The 16,794-nt window shown below is 38.5% G+C and overlaps 1 pseudogene; it reads right to left on the bottom strand.

Moving 5' to 3' along the window:
- LOC122477136 overlaps positions 1 to 15,674 on the bottom strand; it is a 61,663-nt pseudogene extending 45,989 nt beyond the window's left edge.
- Positions 15,675 to 16,794: the final 1,120 nt, after the last annotated feature.

Consider the following 16,794-nt stretch of genomic DNA (forward strand, 5'->3'; position numbering starts at 1 on the left):
CAAGGCAAGACAGCCTGATCCAATTTACTTCTGGTACCTTGACCTATTGAGAATATTTGAATGAGTTGGATACATCAGGCTATCCTGATGATTTCAAGCATTTGATCAATTTGATTATTAATCCCTTTTATAATTTCAAGCTCTTTAAATAACATTCTGACTATGATGTGGCTTTCTGTACACCATAACTACAGGGAGAAAAATTCACTATTCATATAAACCATGAATAATCTGGTGCCTGTAACAGTTAATTGTCAGTGTAAAGTTAAAAAAAAACAAACAACTTTTTATTACGATTTGGCCTTACATGTGGTGTGTCTCCAGGGAGAAACTTCACTTGTCATGCTGACTTGGTTACTCCAGTCCATGTGAGGGTCATATTTTGCTTTGTCAAGAAATGAATTGTCATTTCGAGGTCAGTTTTAGTCAGGGAAGCTTAATTAGCATGCATGCATTGCTGAGAGGTAGATTTGCTCTTGGTGACACAATATCTGACTTGAGAGGTTGCAAGGCAGAGGGCCAAACTCAGGACCATGGTTAATTCGCCCACATAATCAGCACCCTCCTGTGAGGCCTCCTGTGTAGGCGTTGTTCCAGAATGGCATGCTCTGTAGCTGAAAGTGAGCATGCTTTTCTTTTATAAAATTATTGGGCTTCTAAATAGTCTCTTATTCAAGGTTTGTCTGCCTAGGATTTATGTATAGGCTTCATTGCAAGCCAGTGGCAAAATGTGATCACATGAACTTCTTTTTAAATTTTTTTCTATGAAGTGTACGATTCACACAAAAGAATATATGTAAGATATATGAAAGTTACTAATCATCATAATAAAACAACTCTAAGCTACTACCTTACCAGAGAACTAGCCAGTTGCAAATACTGTTGAAACTCCCATGTGTTCTTCCCTGATACCTTATCACTGTTGTGTCTCAGAAGGCACTACTGTCCTGTATGCTACATTTAGCATTTCTCTTGAATTCCTTTAGAGCTTTACCATCCATGTAGATATCTCTAAACAATGTATTGCTTATTTTTTGCTAAGGTTTGAGTTTCATAAAAATTGTGTCAGGCTGTATGTATTTTTCTGGGACATACTCTTTTTATACTTTAAATTATAGTCTAAGGTTATTCTATGCTGCATGTATCTGTACTTGATTCATTTTCACTGCAGTATAATATTCCATTATATGACTCTATTACACTTTGTTCTTTTCCCTGTCAATGAACATTAAGAACATTGTTATGAATATTGGTAGAAGTGTGAGATAGCTCTAGGGCAAATACCTAGGAATAGAATTGCTGTACAGTAGGGTATGCATGTCTTCTACTTTTCCAGATAACGAAAAATTTTTTTATTCTGAAGTTATTTAACATATTTATATTTCCAGGCATGTAGGAGACCTTTGCTTGTACTGCATTCTGGCTAACACTTGGTATTATGAAACTCTTATTTATCCTTTATTTTAGTAAGTAAATTATATTAGCTCATTGTGATTTTACTTTTCGTTCTTTGGTTCCTAATGAATTCAAGTACTTTTTTACATGTTTATTGGCCATTCATGTTTTACCTTTTTATATTGTATATTGCTTGTTAGTTTATTTTTATGAGTTACAAATATAATCTTGTACAAGTACTTTGTTGGTTATCTATGTGACGGATGTCTTTCTCTAGTTTGTGGCTTTTTTTTTTTAAAGTTTATTTATTTTGAGAGAGAGAGAGAGAGAGAGAGAGAGAGAGAGCAAGCAGGGGAGGGTCACAGGGAGAGAATCCCAAGCAGGTTCCATGCTGTCATCGTGGAGCCTGACACGGCGCTCGATCTCACCACAATGAGACCTGAGCTGATATTAAAAGTTGGCAGCTTAACCGACCGAGCCACCCAGGCACCCCTGTGGCTTGTTGTTTTATGGGGACCTTTGATCATCAGAATTTATTGATTTAGTGTGTTCATGTTTTTCAATCTTCTTTGATGATTTAAGCTTTTTGAGTCTTCTTTAAGAAATCTGAGGTGCCTGGCTAGCTCAGTCAATAGAGCACACAACTCTTGATCTCGAGGTTATGAGTTTGAGCCCCACATTGGCGTAGAGTTTACTTTTTTAAAAAAAGGAAGAAATCCTTCCCTGAGACTAACATTTAATGCTCGAATTACCATTGTTTGGACTCCCATTGACCTATCTTGACCTTAGTAGCCCTTCTCCTCTACATATCTGGGAGTTCTTGAAAGTCAGCAGTGAATATGTTCAAAATCTATCTGCCTTTTACTGTTACCACATTGCAATTGCCATGCTGTTTTTCTTCTTTTCCACCCTCCCCTCTAGCCAATAGCCACTGCCCTCAGAGTGATTTAGTAGCAGCTCATTGTAGCTTGTATTGGGGTTATCCCTTTATTTTGTTTCTAAATTTTTTTTATTTAGGTTTATTTTGAGAGAGACAGAGACAGTGTGAGTGGGGGAGGGTCAGAGAGAGAGAGGGAGAGAGAAGCCCAAACAGACTTTGCGCTGCCAGCGCAGAGCCCATGTGGGGCTACGAGATCATGACCTGAGCCAAAATCAAGAGTCAGATGGTTAACCAACTGAGCCATGCAGGGCCTTCAGAAGATTATCAGCATTGGGTGCCATCTTCCAAAAGTTCCATTCCTTGGGGTGTCAGAGAGATGCTGGGGCTTTTTGTGGAAGTCGGAAGAATGTGTTGTCTTTGCAGTTATATGTCACAGTTCCTTAGGCACCAAAGACATACTGCTCCACACAAAGTCCCAAAACATCTCCTAATAAAAACAAAAGAAAATTAATAAAAAATCAAAGTTCATGCTCATTTCTATAATCATAATTGGCTGTTCAGGTATAATACTAATTCTGTCATACACAGTGTAGCAGCATTTTTTACCCACCCTTACATCACATAAAACATCAGAAACAGAGTCCTTGCTCAACCACAAACAACAATTTATACTTCAAAACCAAAACACTTAACATGTGCATTTAATTCATTTGCTTTTCACAGCCTTTCTTCTAGTGTGAGGTGAAGAAATGATCAGATCTACATCCTCTTCTTGGCATGGTTTTGTTATCCCAATTTCCTGAGAGAAATATTTGGACAAAAATACCAATTTCAAGTTTCTCTGAACAAAAGATAATTTTCATAGACAATCCAATATAAATTCATATTAAAATATTCTTTAACTCTGCACAGTCCAGCTAAAGATACACCCAATGTATTAAGCAGTGCAGTTGACATTTTAGTCTGTAGTCTCTGTATGCAAGTTAATAATGACTACACATTTTTCCCCCAAGGATAAAATGGACAGTCTGTTGAAAAGCTGAACTGAAATCTTTACGTCTAGAGAGAGAGAGAGAGCTTCTTGGAGTCCTTGAAGTGACAGAAACTTCTATCTACCCCTTTTATTCATCAGAGATTTCAAAAAATATCTTAAGGCCTGAATTTCAGGCCACACACTTCATTTCCATTAGTAATGTGGATACTAAAGTATAAAAGAACCACCCCAGGGGCAAAATGGTGGAATAAACAGTGTGGGAAAGGAGATGATCTGAGTTGGAATAGATTTCCCCTTAGCCATTTTGGTTAAATGTTTATGGAAGATTAAAGATGACTTTCAAATTTTTTGCCCTTTCTCCAGCAAGTGATGGTGTCTATTGCCGCTATACTTGAATCTGGGCCTGATAGTCCCTGTTTGGCTAATAAAGTGTGGTGGAAGTGATGCTGTTCCAGTTCTGGGTCTAGCCAGTAAGGACTGGCAGTTTCCATTTTGGTTTTATGGAGCACTGAGACACCATGTACCAGGTCTCAGGACCCGGGTGAGAGACCCTGTGGAGTAGCCTTGAGACTTCATAGACAGAGCAGGGTAGCCCACCGATACCCGTCTTCCAGCTTTCCTTGGCAGGGCACCACGAATATGAGTAAAGCTACCAGTTGCACGTCACTAAGTGACTCCAGTTCATGTCACATGCAACAGAAGAACCATCCTGTCAAGATTTGCTGAATTCCCTAGCACGTAGTCATGAGATACAATAAAATGGTTGTTGTTTTAAGTCGTTGAGTTTGAGGATAGTTTGTTATGAAGCAAACTGGTAACTGGAACATGGTTGTTACCATGTGAGAAAGGGTTCACAACTCAAATCAGGATCATTTGTATTTGTGATTCAGTACATCCAGGCAGGAGTGTTAAGTGTATATTGTTCTCATAAAATTTGATGTAATCATTTGTTTTTTTTAAATGTTTATTTTTGAGAGAGCACAAGCAGGAGAGGGGCAGACAGAGAGAGACAGAAGGTCCAATGCTGGCTTCATGCTGACAGCAGCAATCCAGACGTGGGGCTCGAAGTCACCAAGCGTGAAATCGTGACCTGAGCTCAAGTCCAATGCTCAACCAAATGAGCCACCCAGGTGCCCCTGGTATGGTCATTCTTAACATATTTTATTCATTTGATAAGTTCTGAGTTAAGTTCTCTAGGCATTGTTTAATATAACCTGGATAAGGCTAATCCACCCACTAAGAAATCCACCCCCTAAGAAAAGCTTTGGCAGCATTGTTTTTAATAATGTTTTTGAAGAGGTAACAAAAAGGGATGAAAATTATAATACAGAATGAAACCTCTTTAAATTCTCATTTCCCACTCTCTTCCAATATCTCACACTGTACAGCACACAGATTGTTCCTTCCTTTTGACTAATGCGAATAATGATGCTATGAACACTGGTGTAAAGTATCTGAGTCCCTGTTTTCAATTCTTTTGGTTATATACCTACGAGTGGATTACTGAGGCATATGAAGCACTAGCCTATTTTCCACAGTGGCTACACCATTTTACATTCTCACGAGCAATGTATAAAGGTTCCAGTTTCTCCATATCTTCACCAATGCTTGTTGATTTTCCTTTTCTTCAAAATTATAGCCATCCCAGTAAATGTGAAGTAATCTTCAATGAGATGGTTTTGATTTGCATTTCCCTACTGACTGATGACATTAAGCATCTTTTTATATGCTTATTGGTCATGTATATCTTCTTTAGATAAATGTTTATTAATGTTCTTTGCCCATTAAAAATTTTTTTGGGAGGGTGTCTGGGTGGCTCAGTCGGGTAAGTGTTTAGCTCTTTAGTTTTGGTTTGGGTCATGATCTCATGGTTTGTGGGATCGAGCCCCACGTAGCGCGCTGCACTGACAGTGTGGACCCTGTTTGGTATTGATATTCTCTCTCTCTGTACCTTCCCCACATGCAACCTTTCTCTCTCTCAAAATAAATAAGTAAACATTAAACATTTTTTTTGTTTTTTTTTTGTTGTTGAGTTTTAAGGGTTATTTATATATTCTGGATATTAAATTGTTGCTAGCCATATGGCTTGCAAATATATTCTCCCATTCTGGGGATTTTTTTTCACTCTCTTGATACTGTCCTTTGCACAAAAGTTTTAACTTTAGGGAAGTCTATTTTTTCTTTTGTTCTGTGTGTTTTCTGTTGTTACATTTAAGAAACCATTATCAACTCAAGATCACACAGACTTGCTTGTATATTTTCTTCTAAGAGTTTTATGATTTTAGGTCTTAAATTTTGGTGTATTTTATTCATTTGAGTTAATTTTTGTATACAGTTTAAGATAAAGGTTCAACTCTGTTCTGTGGCACGTGAACATCTAGTTTCCCCAGCAGTATGTGTTGAAGAGACTATCCTTTCTCAGCACCCCTGTTGAAAATCAGTTGAACCATACATGTGAGGGTTTGTTTCCAGGCTGTCAATTCAATTTCATTGGTCTATATATCTATCCTTATGCCAGTACCACGCTGGTTTGAGTACTGTAGGATTTTTTTAATTTTGAGAGAGAGTGAGAGAGAGAGAGAGTGCCAGCAGGGAGGGGACAGAGAAAGAGGGAGACAAAGGATCTGAAGGAAGCCCTGCACTGACAGCAGAGAGCTCAACGTGGAGCTTGAACTCATGAACCATGAGATCATGACCTGAGCTGAAGTTGGATGCTTAACCAACTGAGCTACTCTGGTGCCTCATAGTATTTTATTGAGGATTTTGCATCTATATTTGTAAAAGATTTTGTTCTGTAGTTTTTCATAGTGTGTGGCTTCAATGTTAGATAAAATGCTGGACTCAGAGTGCCCCTTTCAAATGTTTGGAAGATTTTGAGCCACCTGGGTGACTCAGTCAGTTAAGCATCTGACTTTGGCTCAGGTCATGAACTTGCAGTTAGTGAGTTCAAGCCCCACATCAGGCTCTGTGCTGACCGCTCAGAGCCTGGAGTCTGCTTTGGATTCTTTGTCTCCCTCTCTCTCTGTTCCTCCCCTGCTCAAACTCTGTCTCTTTCTCTCTCAAAAATAAAGGTTTAAAAAAAATGTTTGGAAGATATTAAGAAGGACTGGTGTAATTTTTATTTTTATTTTTTATTAAAAAAAATTTTTTTAACGTTTATTCATTCCTGAGACAGAGAGAGACAGAGCATGAATGGGGGAAGGTCAGAGAGAGAGGGAGACACAGAATCTGAAACAGGCTTCAGGCTCTGAGCTGTCAGCACAGAGCCCGACGCGGGGCTCGAACTCACATACCGTGAGATCATGACCTGGCTGAAGTCGGACGCCCAACCGACTGAGCCACCCAGGCGCCCCAGGACTGGTGTAATTTTTCTTTTTAAAAGAAGTTTATTTTATTTATTTTGAGAGAGAAGGAAAGAGAGAGAGGGAGAGAGGGGAGAGAATGAGTGGGAGAGGGGCAGAGAGAGAGAAGGAGAGAGAGAGAATCCCAAGCAGGCTCTGCACTGTCTGTGCAGAGCCCCATGTGGGGCTCAAACTCATGAATCATGAGATCATGACCCAAGCTGAAATCGAGAGTCAGAAGCGTAATTCAATTGAGCCACCCAGGCCTTCTGGTATAATTTTTCTTTCAGCATTTGGTAGTTTTAGCAGTGAATCCAACTTCTTCTGGGCTTTTCTTTTTTGGAAGATTTTTGATTACTAATTTAATTTACTTATTTATAATAAGTGCCTCATATTTTCTTTTTCTTCTTGAGTCACTTTTGATAGTTTGTGTGTCTTTAGAAATTTGTCCATTCATCTAGGTTGCAAATTAGTTGACATACAATTGATCATGGTATTGTCTTATATTTTTTTATTTTTGTAAGGTTGGTAGAAATGCCCCCATTTGCATTATTTGATTTTAGTTATTTGCATATTCTCTCTTTTATTCTTGGTCAGTCTGTTTAAAAGTTTGTCAATTTTATTGACATTTTCAGAGAATCAACTTTTGGTTTTATTCCATTTTTCTGTTTTCTGTATCTTTTTTCTGCTCAAAATTTTATTATTTCCTTCCCACTCATAGTTTTGGGTTTATTGGCTGTGAGAGCTTTCCTCTTTTTTTAAATGTAGACATTTACAGCTATAAATTTTCCTGAGTATTGCTTTTAGTGTATCCCATAAATTTTAGTATGGTATACGTTTGTTTTCACTGATATTAAATTTTTTTCTAATTTCCCTTGTGATTTCTTATTTGACTCATTGGGTTAAGAATGTATTGTTTACCCACCCTACAATTAAAAAAAGAAAGAATGTATTGTTTAATTCCTCCCTATTTTTGAGTTACCGGTACAGTTTTCCTTTTGTTCATGATTTCTAGCTTCATTCAACTGTGATCAGAGAAGATACTTTGTACAGTTTAACTATTTAAAAATTTATTGAGGATTGCTTTGTATTCTGTTGTCTATACAGAATAGAAAATATTTCTATACATATAGAAAATATGTATTCTGTGTTTGTTGGTAGTGTTATATATGTTATATATATATATATATATATATATAATATATATATGTTATATATGTTAGCTCCAGCTGTTTAATAGTGTTATTCAAATCCACTATATTTTTATTGATCTATTTGTTCCACCAATTATTAAAAGCATCTCACTGAAGTCTCCAACTATTGTTTCTCCCTTTCTGTCAGTGTTTGCTTCATATTTTTAGGGCTCTGTTTTTAGGTACATATATGTTTATAATTCTTGTATCTTCTGAATGGATCGACCCTTTCATTGTTCTAAAACATCCTTTTATGTTTCTTTTAACAAGTTTGACTTTAGCATTTATTTTGTCCAGGGGCGCCTGGGTGGCTCAGCTGGTTAAGCATGTGAATTCTGCTCAGGCTGTGATCTCCTGGTTCGTGAGTTCGAGCCCTGTGTGGGGCTCGGTGCTGACAGCTCAGAGCCTGGAGCCTGCTTTGGATTCTGTGTCCCCCTCACTCTCTGCCCCTCCCCCACTCATGCTCTGTCTCTCTGTCTCTCAAAAATAAACAAAAAAAATTTTTTAAGGTTTATTTTGCCTGATGTTAGTATAGACATTTCAGTTCTCTTTTGTTAGTAGTTGCTATCTCTTTTCCATCCTTTCCCTTTCAACTTATTTGTTTCTTTTTACCTAAAGTGAGTCTCATGTGATAGCATATGAGATACTGTTTTTTTTTTTATCCATTATTCCACTCTCTACTTTTTATTTTTTATTTTTTTTTAACGTTTTTTATTTTATTTTTGGGACAGAGAGAGACAGAGCATGAACGGGGGAGGGGCAGAGAGAGAGGGAGACACAGAATCGGAAGCAGGCTCCAGGCTCCGAGCCATCAGCCCAGAGCCTGACGCGGGGCTCGAACCCACGGACCGCGAGATCGTGACCTGGCTGAAGTCGGATGCTCAACCGACTGCGCCACCCAGGTGCCCCCACTCTCTACTTTTTAATTGGAGATTTTAATCTACCTTTCAAATAATTTTTTTAATATTTATTTATTTTTGATAGAGAGTGTGTGTGAGTGGGTTAGGGGAAGAGAGGGAGGGAGACACAGAATCCAAACTAGGCTCCAAGCTCTGAGCTGTCAGCACAGAGCTTGATATGGGGCTTGAACCCACAACTGCAAGATCATGGCCTGAGCCGAAGTTGGACGCTTAACTGACTGAGCCACCTACGTGTCCCTTTTTAAAATTTAAAAATTTTTAATTCTTTTGTAATCTGTTTTTAAAGCATTACTGATATGCCAGGACTTCTCACATTTTCTTATTTATATTCTATATCTTATGCATCAATTTTGTTCATCCTTTACTCTGTTACTGCCATGTTTTGTGTTTAATTGATTTTTTCCCAGTGTGTCATGTTGATTCCCTTGTCATTTCCTTTTCTGTTTACTTTTTCATTATTTTCTTAGTGTTTATCCTTAGTATTTCAAATAACATCTTAAATTTATAACAATCTAGTATCATAAGCTCCATCCCTCCTTGTTGTCATTGTGTAACAAATTTTATTTTTGTATATTATATTGCTGTTAGCATAGATTTATAGTTTTTACTTTATACATTTGTCTTTTAGATTGTATAGGAAACTAAAAGAGGAGTTAGAAACCAAATATGCATTACTACTGGATTTATATTTGCCTATGCAGTTACCTTTGCCAGTGTTCTTTATTTCCTCATATTCCTTTAAATTACTGTCCGGTGTCCTTATTTCTTCTTCTATGGCCAATCTGTGAGCAACAACCTGTCTCAGCTTTTGTTTATCTGGGAATATTTAATTTGCTTTTCATTTTGGAAGAATAATTAAGCAAGATAAATAATTTTTGGTTGCCAGTTTTTTTTAATTCTTTCCTTCCTTTATTTTGTATAATTAAAAAATTTTTTAATGTTTATTTATTTTTGAGAGAAAGAGAGATAGAGCGTAAGCAGGGGAGGGGGAGAGAGAGAGGGAGACACAGAATCTGAAGCAGGCTCCAGGCTCCAAGCTGTCAGCACAGAGCCCTAAGTGGGGCTTGAACTCATGAACAGTGAGATCATGACCTGAACTGAAGTCGATGCTTAACTGACTGAGCCACCCAGGCACCCCTATTTATTTTTTTTAAAGTTTGTTTTTTAGTAATCTATACACCCAACAAAGGGCTCAAAATCACTACCCTGAGATCAACAGTTGCATGCTCTTATGACTGAGCCAAGCAGGCATCCCCATTCCTTCCCTTAAGTATGTTTTCTCACTGCTTATTGTCTATGATTTCTGAGGAGAAATTGATTGTTAATCAATTGATGTTCCCTTGTCTGTAATGAGTCACTTTTCTTGCTCTCAAGCTTTTCTCTTTGTCTTTTGACAGTTTGTTTAAAATGTATCTTGGTGTGGATCTCTTTAAATTTATCCTACTTGAGAAACAAAAAATAAAAGGAGGTTCCTGGCTGGCTGCGCTGGTGGAATTTGCGACTCTTGATCTTGCTTGGGGTTGTGAGTTCGAGCCCTGAGGTAGCCATAGAGATTATGTAAAAAAACAAAAAAAAAACCCAAAAAAACTCCATCCTACTTGGAGTTTGTTGAGCTTCCTCAGTGTGTAAATTCACATATTTCATTAGATTTTGGAAGTTTTCAGAGGCATTATTCTTTCAGATATTCCCTCTGCCTCTTTCTCCTTTCCTCTGGGCCTCCTAATATGCATATTGGTACATTTGATGGTGTCCCACAGGTCTCTTTGGTTCTCTTAATTTTTATTCATTCTTCTTTTACCTCTTCAGACTAGATGATTTTAATTGCCCTACCTTCAGGTTCACTGATTATTTCTTATGACTAATCAAGTCTTCTCTTAAAGCTCTCTTACAAATATTGTGATTAAATGATTTTACTTTTCAGCTCCAGAATTTCTGCTTGGTTACTTTTTATAATTTTTATTTTTTTTTATTGATGTGCTCTATTTGGTAAGACAGAGTTCTTCTGGGGTTTCCTTTAGCTCTTTCAGCATAGTCAAGACTGTTGATTTTTTTTTTTTAATTTTAAGTTTTTGAGATTTTATTTTTTATTTTTATTTTATTTCTTAAAATTTATTTATTTTGGGAGAGAGAGAGAGAGAGAGAGAGAAAATGAACATGACCCAGGAAGGGCAGAGAGAGATGGAGAGAAAGAGAGAATCCCAAGCAGGCTATATGCTAACAGCATAGAGCCCGATGTGGGGTTCAGTCTCATGAACGGAGAGATCATGACCTGAGCCAATATCAAGAGTCAGATGCTTAACTGAACTACCCAGGTCCCCCAAGATTTTATTTTTAAGTTATCTCTACATACAATGTGGGGCTTAAACTCACAACCCCAGGATGAAGAGTTGCCTGCTCTACCAACTGAGCCATCCATCCATCCCAAGACATTGATTTAAAGTTTTTGTCAAGACATCCAATAAGCTTGGAAGGTGTGGATGCAGCATCAGTAACATAAAATGCCATGAGGCTCTCTTACCAGGTTTTAGTCACCTTTTTCTTGTTAAAATGTTTGCTTGGTTGCTCTATACTTTGTTTTTCTGCAGTTCTGATAGTTAATTCTGATAATTTTTGTCAGCTTTTTAGGTGTTTGTTGTAGAGGGATGGGCCCTTGGGATCGCCTACTCCACCATTTTCACTGATGTCACCCCCACTATGTGTTATTATAGTTAATATCTTGTTAATTATAATGAGCAAAACAGTCATAAGTGGCCTTAAAGTGACTGAATTATATCTGGGCATGGACCATGTTACACTAAGCCACAGAATAATAGTCAATATAGAGGAAGCATCAAAAATCAAGTAATCTAATCCTAGTGGAAGGCTCTTTACACTATACTAAATTATCCTCATGGCCAGCTAGAAAGGTTCTGAGTATAGGTTGGAGGAGTCATCTGTGTTTTACTTTCAGATTATTAGTAAATACTTTCATGCCTTATTTTTCAGAGAGCTGTCCCTAAGTAGCCAACAGCCATCTGATCACTTATCATTCTAACTTCTGTTACAAGGCTGTGAGGCCACCTTTCATACTTGACATGAAGGTAGTCTGTTTCATTTCATCTGTAGCAAAATTATTTTGCCCCCCACTTTTTCCTTGTAGATTGTTACTTTATAAAGTACATCATTATCTTTTCCGTCCGTGACTAATAAGAATGCCAGACCTTCATTTTGGGCTTGGGCACAGTTTCCTGTCCTCTCCTGATGCATTATTCCAACTAGAGTTCTCTCTTCCAGAATCTCTAGTGGTTCATTTTTTCCCTTTTGGTAGAAATTACATTTTGTTTACTTCCCCTTAGTCCAAGTAATTACATAGTATGCAAAATGAGTATGCAGAGATCAATTAAAATATTCTCTTAGTTTAGGGCTACTGACTTGTCCAAGGTCTAGGTAGAAAAGTGAATAGATACACGTCATTTCAGATATTCTACCTTTTGCCCCCATAAGTATGTTCATACTCCCCAGGCTGTATGTCTGGACTATTAGTTTATAAAAATTTGAGATCTATGGATCACCTTGGTGAATGAGTCAGATGGGACTCTTTGTCAGTTTATTTTTCCTTCGAAAAATAACCTTTGATGAGAGCTAATGTTCAGTGTGCTCTTTCTTGTTACTTGTTTCTTTGATGTATTGGGAAATTTGGCTAAGAACATTTGACTTAGCCTTAATGGAAAGAAGGTAAATTGGATATAGCTTCTGATGATTTTGTGTGTGTGTGTGTGTGACAGAGAAAGATTTCATTTTTTTGGTGTCTTAAAATTAAAAAAAAATTTTTTTAAGTTTATTTATTTTGAGAGTGAGAGTGAGAGCAAGAGCGAGAGAGAGCATGCAGGGGAGGGGCAGAGAGAGAGGGAGAGAGAGAATCCCAGGCAGGCTCTGTGCTGTCAATGCAGAGCCCCATGTGGGGCTGAAACTCATGAACTGTGAGATCATGACCTGAGCTGAAACCAAGAGTCAGACCCTTAACTGACTGAGCCACCCAGGTGTCCCATTTTTGGTGTCTTTAATGAGGAACTGAGTTGAGTGTTTTTAATGAAAAGGTAATAGCAAAAAAAAAAAAAAAAAAAGAAATCTCAGGTAGTTATTAATAGGAACTTGGAGTATGTTTAGGTGTAGACATTCTGCTAATGTGTGCTATGAAGGCTGAGAAAGAATCTTATAGGAGAACATTCTATTTTGTTACTAATGTGGCTGTTGAAACTTCTTTCTTGTAATTCATTTGAAAGCCTTGTAACTCTGGATAGAGCTCCCTGGCTTTTTGTTATTCCTGCTATCTAGATAGGTGATTAGCTATCTGCAGTACTTCACTTTTCTGTGCTTTCAGACAAAGGGCTGAAGAGTTTATAGAGCCATCTTCCATACTGTGGCACTTTGCCTGAGGCTAGTTCAAGGCAAATTTAACAACTGTATTGATAATAATAGACAAAAATAATAATAGCTTTTAGTTATCAAGACACACCAGGTGACAATTACATTTTATACACTATTTCTAAATCTTGCAACATTGATATTTTTATCTCCACTGTATATAGGAGGAAACTTGAGGAACTCTGAGGGGAGATAACTTGCCCCAGGTTACACGGCAACTGGTTCAAGCCCAGGTCTCCCTGAATGCAAAGCATTCTCTCTCTGCACTGTGCCTCAGTAGTTTTCTAGTTTGTTTCTAGTTTGTTGTGGTTTCTAGTTTGTTGTGGCTACCATACATGCTTTGTTTCTGTTCCTTGTTTTCAGATAGCTTATTGTTCGAACATCTGCCATATGCCAGGCATTGTGCTGGCTACATATTAAGACTGAAGCAGCCTTGCGAAGTAAATATTAGTATCCTCGTTTTATAGACGATATCGATTTGCCATTATGCCTCTACCAAAAGGAAACTTGCTCTTTTTAACAGTTACCTCTTGCCCCAGCTGACCCTTCCTTCCCCATCCTCATTATAACTTCGCAGATGCATGTTCCAGGTGATTCCATCATCTTGTTCGTACATGCTCGACTGGTGTTAATGATTTCCTATGTTACCTTTCTGACTAGTTAGCACTCCCTGGGAGACCCATAGACTTCCTGCACACTCAAAGTGTGGACTTCCCCCATGCTTGGTGTTTCTCAGCTGTGTGGAGATTTATAGCATGTGTAACATTTACCTGGGCCTGTATCAAGTCACCTCCATGGGACTCATGGACAAGGGGACTGGCTTAATGTGCTCAGGCTGCTACAACAAAATACTAAAGACTGGGTGGCGTAAAGACCAGACACTTATATCTCACAGTTTTGGAGGCTGGGAAGTCCAAGATCAAGGTGCTGGTGTGGTTGAGTTCGGATGAGAGTTCTCATGCTAACTTGCAGATGGCTGCCTTCTCACTGTATCTTGAATGACAGGAAGAAGAAGAAGAGGAAATAACCTCTATGGTGTCTCTTCTTTTAAGGGCACTAATCCGATTTTGGGGGCCCACTCTCATTACTTCATCTGAACCTAGATATTTCCCAAAGGCCCCACCTCCTAATACCATCATATTAGAGGTTAAGGCTTCATGATATTAATTTTGGGAGGACACATTCAGTCCATAACAGAGAACCAACACAAATAAATATGCAGAATCTTATGCTGCTTGCTGTGCTGTGAGCGGTAAAGCCCTCCACTATCTCTGACCTAGGAGTCTTTCATCTTCTGTTCGGATCTATGAATCAGTATGTTTTATCTGTAAAACATAGGATAAAATCTAGGGTAAAATCCTAGACCACTCACAGTTCTTGACAACTACTCTATCCAAGGTTTTTTAGTCTAGCTTATGGGGAAAGGCTTTGTTCCTAGCCCTGTGTGACTGTTGGCTACTGTTCCCTCCAATCCTTTCAGGTGGTTCTTTGCCCACCCGTGGTTAGTTTCCTTGCATGCATGTTCTGATCAGTACTCTGCTGAATACTCCAGGGGGACACTGTTGACTCCCGGGTTCTCTCTGCTGCTATATCCTCTCTGATCATCTGCCTTGCAAATTCTAGTCTTCTGGTTCTTCCTGTACTCTGCGTTTCTTCCCCTGTAACCCAAGAGATCCATGAAGCATCTCCTCTGGTTTCCTTTTCTGCATCCTGTATGCATCCTAAAAACTCTTTACAGGAAGTAAAGTGGTATAGTCATTGTTTTAGACATTGCTATTCTTTGTTTCTTGGTGTCCTAGGTCTCACAAACTCTTGTTTTTGACTGTGTCCATTTTTTAGGTTGTTTCAGGTGACTGGATAATCAGTTCCTGTTACTCTATCTTGACCTGAAGTGGAAATTGAATCTTTTTTTTTTTAATTTTTTTCAACGTTTATTTATTTTTGGGACAGAGAGAGACAGAGCATGAACGGGGGAGGGGCAGAGAGAGGGAGACACAGAATCGGAAACAGGCTCCAGGCTCCGAGCTGTCAGCCCAGAGCCTGACGCGGGCTCGAACTCCCGGACCGCGAGATCGTGACCTGGCTGAAGTCGGCCGCTTAACCGACTGTGCCACCCAGGCACCCCGAATCTTTGTTTTTTGAAAGTGGATCTGATGTTTAGAAATAGCCCAAAGAAAGGGATAAGTAACTCAGAATGAATAAGGCTGGTCATCAAGTTGGCTAATTCCTTGCAACCCCCACCTCCAAAAAAGATAAAGTAAACAACCTACTTTTTTTGTGTGTGGTTTAGAATTATTTTTATAAAGAGTAGAAGAGTTTTAGTGGACTTCTTCCACTCTCCCCTATTCCTCTAGGCACTGTAACCTATGGAGAACTAAAAGTTCTGGAAAAGAATTAGGGTTCTGTTTTGACCATCATTTACTCTTGCTCAATGCCACAATTTCCTAGACATTATATGACTCGTCCCTTTTTGGAGTCTCTTATCTTCTCACTCTCAATGCCAAGACTGAGGCTGAGGTTCTTGTATCCTTTGGTCTGGGTTATCATACCGTATTGCTAACTTGTCTTTTCCTTTTTCTGTCCTTCATGTTAAGGCCAGAGTAACTTTCTGAAAGAAACAAAAACAATAGATCTGACAATGGATCATTTTGCCCCTCAGAATCATGCTCCTTTAAATATAGAATGTCTAGCCTTCTTTTGGTGCTCACAATTTGCCTATATAAATTCACTTTATTTTACATAACACAGTCTCTACCATCCACAGAATCATAATCCTCAAATGACAGTGTTGTAAGGTATTCTAACCTCAAACCAAGTGGGACAGTTCTGCCTTTCTTTTATTTTTTTAAAAACATTTTTGTAATGTTTATTTATTTTTGAGAGAGAGAAAGCACAAGTGGGGGAGGGGCAAAGAGAAGGGGACAGGAGATCTGAAGGGGGCTCTGTGCTGACAGCCTGATATGGGGCTTCAATTCACGAACTGTGAGATCATGACCTGAGCCTGGGATGGGTGCTTAACCGCCTGAGTCACCCAGGCATCCCAGCTCTGCCTTTCTTGTACAGGTCTAGCTCCGTCCCCTCTTGGTGTCCCTGTTTATGCTCTGTTCTTTTTAGAAATATCCCATTTTGCCTGCCTTTGGAAACATTTCTCAAATAACAACTGCTTCATAAGGCCTCCCCAGAGACCTCCAATTTGAATAAATTCCTTTGTTTCTTATTTTCCCCTAACATGTTGGTCGCACCTATATTAGAGCACTTACCAGACTCTGCTTTGGTTTACTTAGGTAAATGCCTGTTTCCTTCAGTGGATGGTGAGTCCCTGGAGTGCAGGTACTTACTGCCTTATTTCTTTCCATATTCATCATAGGATCTACCCAGGGCCTTATAACTGTATGTTCTGAATAAATATTTATTGGATTGAATTTTTTTAAATTAGGAAATGTTAGCACATAACAATAAATCAATAATACTTTCATTTACTGACATTTGTAATCTGGTCTGATCTCAGTGAAATTCCAAGTAAAGAATTTGTCTTTGGGCTCTCTGAGGACCTTGCTCTTTTCTTATGGCCAGTCGGTACCCAGAACTTTTATTTTGTTCCCTGAATGCCTACCTACCCTAGGCAATACCCTCTGACCCTCTGAGAGTAGCTTCAAATCTAGTTACG

This window comes from Prionailurus bengalensis, chromosome X, assembly GCF_016509475.1.
Source record: "Prionailurus bengalensis isolate Pbe53 chromosome X, Fcat_Pben_1.1_paternal_pri, whole genome shotgun sequence".
Classification (NCBI taxonomy): domain Eukaryota; kingdom Metazoa; phylum Chordata; class Mammalia; order Carnivora; family Felidae; genus Prionailurus; species Prionailurus bengalensis.